The sequence below is a fragment of the Cynoglossus semilaevis genome, chromosome Z, assembly GCF_000523025.1.
Source record: "Cynoglossus semilaevis isolate Cse_v1.0 chromosome Z, Cse_v1.0, whole genome shotgun sequence".
Taxonomy (NCBI): Eukaryota; Metazoa; Chordata; class Actinopteri; order Pleuronectiformes; family Cynoglossidae; genus Cynoglossus; species Cynoglossus semilaevis.
The window spans coordinates 17,936,503-17,945,634 of NC_024328.1; the positions used below are offsets into that span (position 1 = coordinate 17,936,503).

Sequence of the window (9,132 nt, forward strand, 5' to 3'; positions counted from 1 at the left end):
CTTTCCAGTGGGCCCCCCACCCGCAGGTGCCTTGTGATTTGGGTGGCAGTTGTGGGCGGAGACCCTGACAGCCCAATCCCTGGACAACCACTCTGGCTATGGGGACATGGAATGTCACCTCGCTGGGGGGAAAAGAGCCTGAGCTCGTGCAGGAGGTTGAGAGATACCGACTAGATATAGTCGGGCTCACCTCCACGCACAGTCTGGGCTCTGGGACCCAACTCCTTGAGAGAGGCTGGACTCTCTTCTACTCTGGAGTTGCTCACGGTGAGAGACGGCGTGCTGCCGTAAGCTTACTTACACTTGGCACCAGGACACCCTAGGCCGGAGGTCAATGATCGACTTTGTAGCTGTGTCATCTGACATCCAGCCGTATGTATTGGATACTAGGGTGAAGAGAGGGGCTGAGCTGTCAACTGATCACCACCTGGTGGTGAGTTGGCTCCGCTTACGGGGGGCCAGCTGGATAGACCTGGCAGACCCAAACGTATCGTGAGGGTCTGTTGGGAACATCTGGCAGAATCCCCGGTGAGGGGGGCCTTCAACTCCCACCTCTGGGAGAGCTTTGAACAGGCCATTATCTTTATGGACAGAATTTCTAGGCGCAGCCAGGTGTCGGGTGGGGTCCCATTTGGGAACCACCGGATTTCATCTCTGCTTTTTGGAGATGATGTTGTCTTGTTGGCCTCTTCGAGCCAGGACCTGCAGCATGCACTGGGGCGGTTTGCAGTATAAAGACGCTGGTATGAGAATTAGAACCTCTAAGTCCGAGGCCATGGTTCTCAACCGGAAAAAGATGGTTTGCACCCTCCGGGTTGGAGAGGAAGTCCTACCTCAGGTGGAGGAGTTTAAGTATCTTGGGGTCTTGTTCACGAGTGAGGGTAGGATGGAGCATGAGATAGACAGGCGGATCGGTGCAGCGGCCGCAGTAATGCGGTCGCTGGTCCATGTTGATGATGGATGGATGGATACATGCCCGGACCGCGGTGTACGGCCGAACAATCGTCCTGCACAGTGTGTATCTTGGAAGCTGTGAAGCCGCCGACGGCCGCAGAAGAACGCCGTAGGCAGCAACAGATAAACGGCAATACAGTGAAAGCAGCACAAAATAACACCAAACAAAGCAGCAGCGGTCCAATGAGGTGGTTACAACAGCTAGTCAAAAGGAAAACACTATTAGCATGTGCTAGATGCACTAAGATTTATGCAGTGGCACACAGGGAGCATGGAGCAGCACACGAACAGTCGTCCTACAATAACAGTTTCAAATACCTTAAGTTTAAGAACAAAAAAACGACTAGCGAGGTGAAGCAACGGGCGGCCATACCTGTCGGGCACACGACCTCTGACCCGGAAGTAACATGGGTGACGATGGGAGCACAGAGGAAGACTACCGTTTTTATACCGGCTCACCTCAACGACTGGTGGAAGTGAGGAAGGGAAACCATAGCAACAGTCAACAGAAAGAGCGAGGGAAAAACAAGACAAAAATGCTCGTACTGCTACATAATGGAATCTCATTCTGGACAAAGATAAATACACTCTTTACACATTTTTTCACAGACTCCATTACAGAGCTTTGGGTAAATTAAGTCTTCATATTTTCATCTATCTATCTATCTATCTATCTATCTATCTATCTATCTATCTATCTATCTATCTATATATATATTGACTGTATATATATATATATATATATATGTACAGTACATATGTTTTGAAACTTTTGGCTTTAAATATCCATGATTTACTCCACTCCGGTTCTGTTAAGCACAGAGATCTGACATAAACATATTCTTATATTAATCTATTAATCTTATAATGCCACAAGACCGTGAGCACAAGCACTGATTGCACGTAACACACACACACATACACACACACATGTTCACCAGACACAGGTTTTTGCCTGGGGACCAATACAATTTTTCCCACAGGCCTCCTCCCAAGGCTGTTCTCCAGCCTCAGACTCAGCTTGGCCTATCTCAACTCTAATTAGTCTTTAAAGCTCCTACTGAGCTGACTGAGGTCAAACACAATTGAGTGTTTGTCTTACAAATGTCTTCATGGTAATGTTTGTATAAGACTGCGGAGCCAAGTATGTCACATGGGGTACGACTAAGCAAGGACCAAAAAAAAGAAGAAAAAATGACACAGAATGCACATGAACGGTATGGAGGTGACCTGTGATGTCTACAGGGTGACCCGAGGAACTGAGGGACAATTATGATAGATGTCCAGACAGGAATTGTGAAGCATAATGGACCACCACGTTCCTTTTTTATTGGTTGTTATGATAGCATTTTACCTCATCTTTATGGCCCAGAACATAAAATAAAGGTCAAGAAATTTCCCAAGGATGAAAGTACCTCCAACTCATCCAAATTTGTCCATGCACTGCCTCTGTAAAGGCGATTTCATGGTTGACAAATCAGTCTCTTGTTGGATTTGGCGTAACCTCAGATGTTGGCCCATATTCATATTCCATATTCATGCGAGTTGCTGAAACTTAGGTGGAGGTCAGAGAGAAGACATTGCTGATGAGGAAACACGGTGTAGTGGATTTTCCACTGTTTTGCTGCATGGTCTCTGCTAATGCTGTTATGAAAGAGCGAGCAGTCTGCCCATGCAGCCCTGATGGGGAGGAAGACGAAAGGGGAGGAAGCCACCCCACACTCCCTTTGTCTCGTTCCATGCCACTTCCAAAACTCAATTGTCTGCCTTCTGCCAGAGACCACAGTCTGTGGAGACGCTCAGTGCAGCTGTCTACACTTAGAGAAAAAAGAAAGAGAAGAAGATGACAAATAAAGGAGGTGGGTTGAAATACACAATGGGGGAACAAATGAGATATTACCCATCATTCCTGGTATTTTAGTCAGTGTTTCATCTTTTAGAAGAGGCATCTATAAATATAAAATATGTTCAGATTTAGTGCTTTATTATTCTACATCTTTAAATATGTAAATACCAAACTTAATTTGAAAACACATCCCTTGACTAGACATGATGCATGTTTTTTTAAGAGAAATTGTATGTGTGCCACGTTTATTATAACTTTTGAATTTTATTGGATTTTCCAAATTATTTGGCATTACAAATTGCCGTATATGTAAAAAGCAGCGGTACGTTATTCTACGGCAACACAGTTGTCAATGAGCATCAAGGAGCTCTTTGCTGATGGGCTGACTGTCTTGTAAGTAATCACGCCAATCTGCTTTAGCAGAAAATGGCCATACAAGCTGTTTCAAACATGGATGGAAATGTCTAATTTCAACTTCATGGTGCCTTGAGAAGACAAAGCAAATCAGAAAATGCTTATGAATTTGACAGGGGGAAGCGTGTAAATTCAATGACAACTACTTAGATTTGCTGAGGCGAGTGCCAACACTTTGCATTAAGTTGCACCAAACACTAATTGGATGCTACCTGGCTCGACATCACTAGCGTTACTGAACAGGATGCAGATCCGGCTCTGACAAACAGCAGGCTCTCTGGTGTTGCTGGCTGATTGCATTTAGGAAAGGGAAACTGAAGCAATGACGGGAAAAAAAATCTGCTCTCTTCTCTTCTCTTGCACAAGCCCTCGGCCTTGTTGGCACAGAGCTGGCTTTTTGATTTTTCCTAATGTCCCTGAAATTGATTTTCAGCCATGATTGCATTGCCTCTTTGAGTATAATCAAAGATTTTGTGTAATTGCTGCAGTATGACTGCTCAACTATAATAACAAGAATAGTGGCTACTTCCTCTTTCTGTCATCTGTAGAATAATTTTAGCATAGCACTACAGAATGACTTAACAGCATACCTCTCAAATGGTTCCCAGTTGTAAAGATGACAACATTTATAGTGTTGGATGAAAACAGCCTTTTCCAGGTTTGATCATGACAAAAATCCCATGGAATCAAAGCTTTGAAAATAGCCCAATGTTGTCACAGAGAGAGTATTATTTTGGTAGTTGATATTAAATTACTCTTTGGTTTGGTTTAAAGGTAAAAAGCCAAAAACTAAGTAATAAGTAACTTCTAACACGATCAGTTTCATACAGAGTTTAAATGGGAATTATGATGTTTTCTGAAACCTGCTGAGCTGTAAAAGTCAACCTGACCTGAGGTAGATATGTCAGGATCTCTGTTTCAGTTTATGTTTGCAGGGTGAAGGTTTGAAAGAAAAACAACCATGTTATTCTTTTTGTAGTGGTCACATAATTGTTACCAAGTCAGTTATTTCTCCTTTCTTCTTTTGGTTTATAATATCTGTAATCATTTTTCACGGTCCAGTGGTTTAAATCATTGGTTCCAGGTCTTTCTTAAAAGAGTATGAGGATAAATTTACTAAATAATGATTACAGTATAATATAAAGGTAATGTGAGAGGCTGAATATTTATGATCACTATCTATTTATGCTTTAATTATCCAATAGAATCATGGTTAGGTTGTACTCTCGTCACATTCGTCAGCACATCAGAAAATATCACTCATTTGAATGCTAACCCATGATTGAGCTCCTATTGGACAATCCAGCCGTCAATCCCAAGTTATGACTAATCATGTTCAACCTCCCACTCCAGTTAACTAGGTCTCTCTGTCCACATCTGATTAAAACATACCAGATGCATATAGTCTTCAAATGAAGAAGACCAAAAAATTGCTGATTGATATTTGTGATTGGACTGAGGAAACCCTGATACATTACCTCACATTACCGCTCTGTAACATTTTTCCTGGCACAATCTTGGTGTCATTGATTCAACAACATCTGAGGGAAGCTGGGTGGTGCTGTGTCTTCCGACTGCCTTGTGTTAAAGAAAACAAAAAGACAGCAGCGTACCGACACCACCCTTTTCTGCCACATTGAACAATGGTCTCTTGTTTAAACGTGGCGGTGTAACCAATGTTACAGCGGAGAAGCAGATTGATTAGAGGCTGTCAGAAGATTAATAAGCCACGCAGGGCAGTTATGACATACATTGTTTCACACATGCCCTGTAGAGGTGTGCCTCCCAAAATGCATCATTGTGTAAAATATTGACCTAAAGCATATCATCACTCTTTTTGCCCCTGTGCCTGCTTTACTCTCAGGAGGAGTCTCCTAAACAGTAATAACCTGCCCTCCTTCACCTTATTTGATTTTTTTTTTTTTTTGTAAAAGCACATTTAAATAGAATGTATTTTCAATGCCTCATGGTTTTAGAAAGTGGACCTGAATTTCTGTCATGTGCACACAGAATCAGCAGTACTAAAAGCAGGTGGTCGCATTGTCTGGTGCCAACACTTAATAAAAGTGTCTGTCTCTCTTCTAGCCATGAGAAATCTGTCCCTGACAACAGAGCCAGACAAATGAGAGACCTCTGGCAGCATCGTGAAAGGCTGGAGGTTGGAGAAGGAAGCAACCTTGAGGAATAAACTGCCTTGACCTCGATTACTCTTTTGCTTTTTTTCAATAGAGCTTAATTGTTGTTATTATTATTTTTTCTTTAGTTATGTGCTGGAAGTTATATCTGAAATAAAACTTCTAGTTACTTCATGTTGTCATTGGCAATTGATTTGCCAATTGTTTAGTTCCAGTGTCTCCATCAATGTAGCCTTTTTACATTTAAACATTTGATGCAAACACTCTGGGTAAGCAGGCAGCTGACGGTGTACTTCAAGCTATAGTCTTCTCAGCAGAACAATGTCAGCTCTTCTGCATACCTTACAGAAGGGTGTGTGTGTTTAACTGTCCTGCTTGCAGTTTACACATGCCAGCATTTGACAATGGTGAAAATTAAATTAAACAGTTCAAGACTTTTATATTGCAAGTATGGAGAGTATAATAGATAGGACATAGGATGTGACAATGTGTAATTACCAGTTCACAGGTTATTACACCTTGTGTGTGTAGATTGCAAGTGTGTACTTGTGCATTTAACCCACGTCACCATTGGCTTTATTTCACAGTTAATGTATTGACCATCTATTGTCTGCAGTTGTTAGTATAAAATGTCATCTCTAACTAAAGAATAAAGTGTTTTCCAATTAATCAAATAGTAATTGCTTGATCTGCAGCTAGCTTTCATAAGAGATTTTCTACCCTGCTACCGTGCTTTGTTCCCCTTTCTATTTAATTTGCTGCCAACCTGTTTTATTTATTTATTTATTTCTGTGGTTGCACAAAGTGCCTTTTGACCTTGATGATTACAAAAAATAAGTGAATTGAAAAGGCCCTGATACCCAGAATTCAGTGGAACGGAACTGCGAGGTTATTTATCTTCCTACCTTGGTTACGGTTTCAGTTTTGCAGTGGTCAGATTTTAGTTCCCGCTTTGCTGTTTTCATTATCTTAGGAGGGCAGAGGAGAACCTTTTAGTTGGTGACCTTACAAACTTCCATTTCCACTATCAACAACCTACACAGACACAATTTTTACCTTAAGTTTCTTGACTACAACTTTTTAAGATGTTTGTTAATATTGTATTTGAATTAAAGTAAATCAGAGATTGACATTTAGCAGGCAGAGTTTAATGTAACACTTAGCACGTAGCACATGCCAGTATTAATTGGAAAATTATTGTTGTTAAACTAGAGTGACTTAAATTAGTTGATAAAAATCAAATATTTTTGGTAAGAAACAATATATAAAACAATAAAACTATGCCTTTAAATGACACAAAAAAATGTTAAGAAATATTTATAACTGGTTTATATTTTTCGACACACTTACACACTATATAGTCATTTCATTTAAACTATGGAGCTAATGATGTTCTCAGCGGATGAATGGCTGAGTGATCCTGTCACTGAGCTGTATGACGGTGTTCACCACAGGGTCACTCATTTATGCAGAGTCTGCTATACCACATCAGTTTGGACCATCATTTTTTATTTAGTCTACCAGTGCATTAATAATCAACAAGGTTGTGTCCTGAAAAAAGAGGTTTGTTCTTAATTTCCTCTTGTTTTAACACATTTTGCACAAATAAAAAAGGCTGCTAGATGATAAGTGGGTGTTCTGGACCAGCCTGCCTGCAGTCCAGTTTTGTTTCTTTTTAACTGCAAGCACAGATTTTTAGGCATTCCAAATTTCTTTCACAATAAAAGGAAAAAAAAACAACCTTATCAAATATGTCATGTTAAAATTTAATTATAAATGAGGTGTAAGGTGTACTATGTGTACTCACACCAAAAAATAGTTGGGCCGTATCGACCAAGCTCTTCTCAGCATCTGCCACCTCAGACCCTCAGTTCGTTTTTCTTTCTGCAACCCATTCTTTTATAGTTATCTTCTGCAGTCAGGTCACAAACCCACATGTTGAGGAACAAGTTTGCAAAAGCCACACACACACACACAAGGCCACAAAGATTTATCAACATGCACAAAATCACACGTCTCACATACACACACACCAAGTTGTAGTGAGACTCACACATGGCTCTTGCATTTTGCAGGCAGCGGTGCAGGGTATAATTCTGGCTTTCACACTGACACTTAGCAGAGTTTAGCAAACTTCAGCGGTTCCTGTCGTGACCAGCACTTTCCTCTTTCCACACTTAGTTCCTCAAAGTCCCTGTGACAAAGAACTTGCTGATACTCTACCGTGTCAGAATCATCTGTTGCTCAGTGTATTTGAACAACTTTTGACCGATGAAAGTGCAACAGCTGATTTAAGGATTTCTCTTTCTGTATTTTTCTATCTCATCACTTTTTAAAATGTAATTACCATATCTATGTATACGTATTTTCAGATATTTGTGTTTTTGTAGAATTTTCTGCTACAAATTTGGACAGAAACATGGAAAACAATACCCTACTTTTGAGTTCAAAGAAATTTTAACCACATTATTCTCTTGCCATGATTTCTTACAAGGATTCTTGGATCTTCCATTTTGCTGTTTTATCTAGTCTGATGCCAGCAGAACAGGGGCAAGGGATGACAACGGAGCAGTGTACTGTGCAAGACTGAAAGCTGTACAAGCAGGATAAAGGAGTGAAAAACAGGGGTGGGTGGGGGTTTTATTAGCATAATAGCAGGATGCCCAGAACCTTTCTGGAGTGGCATGTTTACGGCATCATGCTTGGCAAGAGCACACTCATTTTATGGGGTTTATTAAGGAGACAAGGGGAGGCACAAGCTGGATTTTGGGTTATTGTCGATGTATGTGTGTCTACGTGTGTTCTCGCATTTGCTTTTATGTGTTTTCGGCTGTTTTGTTTGCCTGTGTGCGGTCTGAGAAGGGGTGGGGCGTACTCGGTTTCAGTGGTTGTGTTGGCGGCATCTAGCCCTAACTACTTTTACATGTTTGTATTTTGGCTTAAGTGCCCTTTAAAAGCAATGAAATAGAAAGTGCATTCATAAGCCAATCCTCCAGAATAATCCCATTTCAGGAGTGCAGAGAATGGAGCTCTTTGTTGTGCTCTGGCTCCTTTCATCTCTCTGAGGTCATTTTCACAGAGCAAACAGGGAGACTCATTATCAACCTGCACCTGAGAGGTCAGAACCTGAACCCACACCTCCCACCCACCAGCCCCCACAGCCTTGCCTCTGCTCGCTACTACCCCTGGTCCGCAGTCGAGTTTATTAGCGCAGAACATCTTTTCCAGTGACTGAGCTTGCCCTTATTGTCTACAGCGGTCAGGGTCAAGTCAAGGGCGCTCAGCCAAGATTGGAATCATTTGTCACATGGTCTCGGACTAGAGCTGATTTCAGCAGAGGCCCGGTGAGAAACTCAGCGGTTCCAGCAGCACCTCTGACACGGGGAGGTAGTGGCAAACGGCTACTGGACTACGCAGATGGCCTCTACATATTACACTGCACCTGCTTGCCAACAAAAGAGCCCCTCCTTTTATCCTTTTTTCCCACTTTTAAATTAAGGCCAATGACAGGGAAAACTGGCTTCAGAACCTGCTCTGTAGGTTGTCAGGACATGTACTTCCCTAGCGTTGTGCCATTTCTGGGACCTTTGTCTCCGGTTGACAGTCCAGAATTGTCTGGTGTGTGACTGTGATAATGACTCCTCACTTTATGTCCACAAGTAAGAAAAACATTTCCTGCAAAGGACTTGTATTCTGTAAATGGTCTAAGCCATGCTAAGTGCTGCAGTTTGGTCTGGAAGCACAGGGATTTTTTTTAACCCCTTCCACCTTCATGGTCAGCAG

General features: G+C 41.7%; 1 protein-coding gene and 1 long non-coding RNA gene across 12 annotated transcripts in view; one reads left to right on the forward strand and one right to left on the reverse strand.

Moving 5' to 3' along the window:
- LOC112486471 (uncharacterized) overlaps positions 1-7,396 on the reverse strand; it is a 12,188-nt gene extending 4,792 nt beyond the window's left edge. The window contains exons 1-4 of one of the 9 annotated variants that reach the window (XR_003048919.1): positions 7,157-7,396; positions 6,255-6,317; positions 2,855-2,903; positions 2,370-2,766 (exon numbers count right to left, since the gene is read on the reverse strand). This is a non-coding gene — a long non-coding RNA (uncharacterized LOC112486471). Of the gene's footprint in view, positions 1-2,308; positions 2,772-2,854; positions 2,904-6,254; positions 6,318-7,156 lie in introns of all 9 variants that reach the window. The other 8 variants (XR_003048916.1, XR_003048917.1, XR_003048924.1 and 5 more) reach the window with 8 other exon arrangements.
- The window catches only part of LOC112486470 (ultraviolet-B receptor UVR8-like), a 165,997-nt gene that overhangs the window by 93,955 nt on the left and 62,910 nt on the right, over positions 1-9,132 (forward strand). Inside the window, exon 5 of one of the 3 annotated variants that reach the window (XR_003048913.1) lies at positions 5,300-6,245. The exons of the other annotated variants lie outside the window; for them this stretch is intronic. The gene's annotated coding sequence lies outside the window, so the exon portion shown is untranslated. Of the gene's footprint in view, positions 1-5,299; positions 6,246-9,132 lie in introns of those variants that run through there. 3 annotated transcript variants of the gene reach the window in all.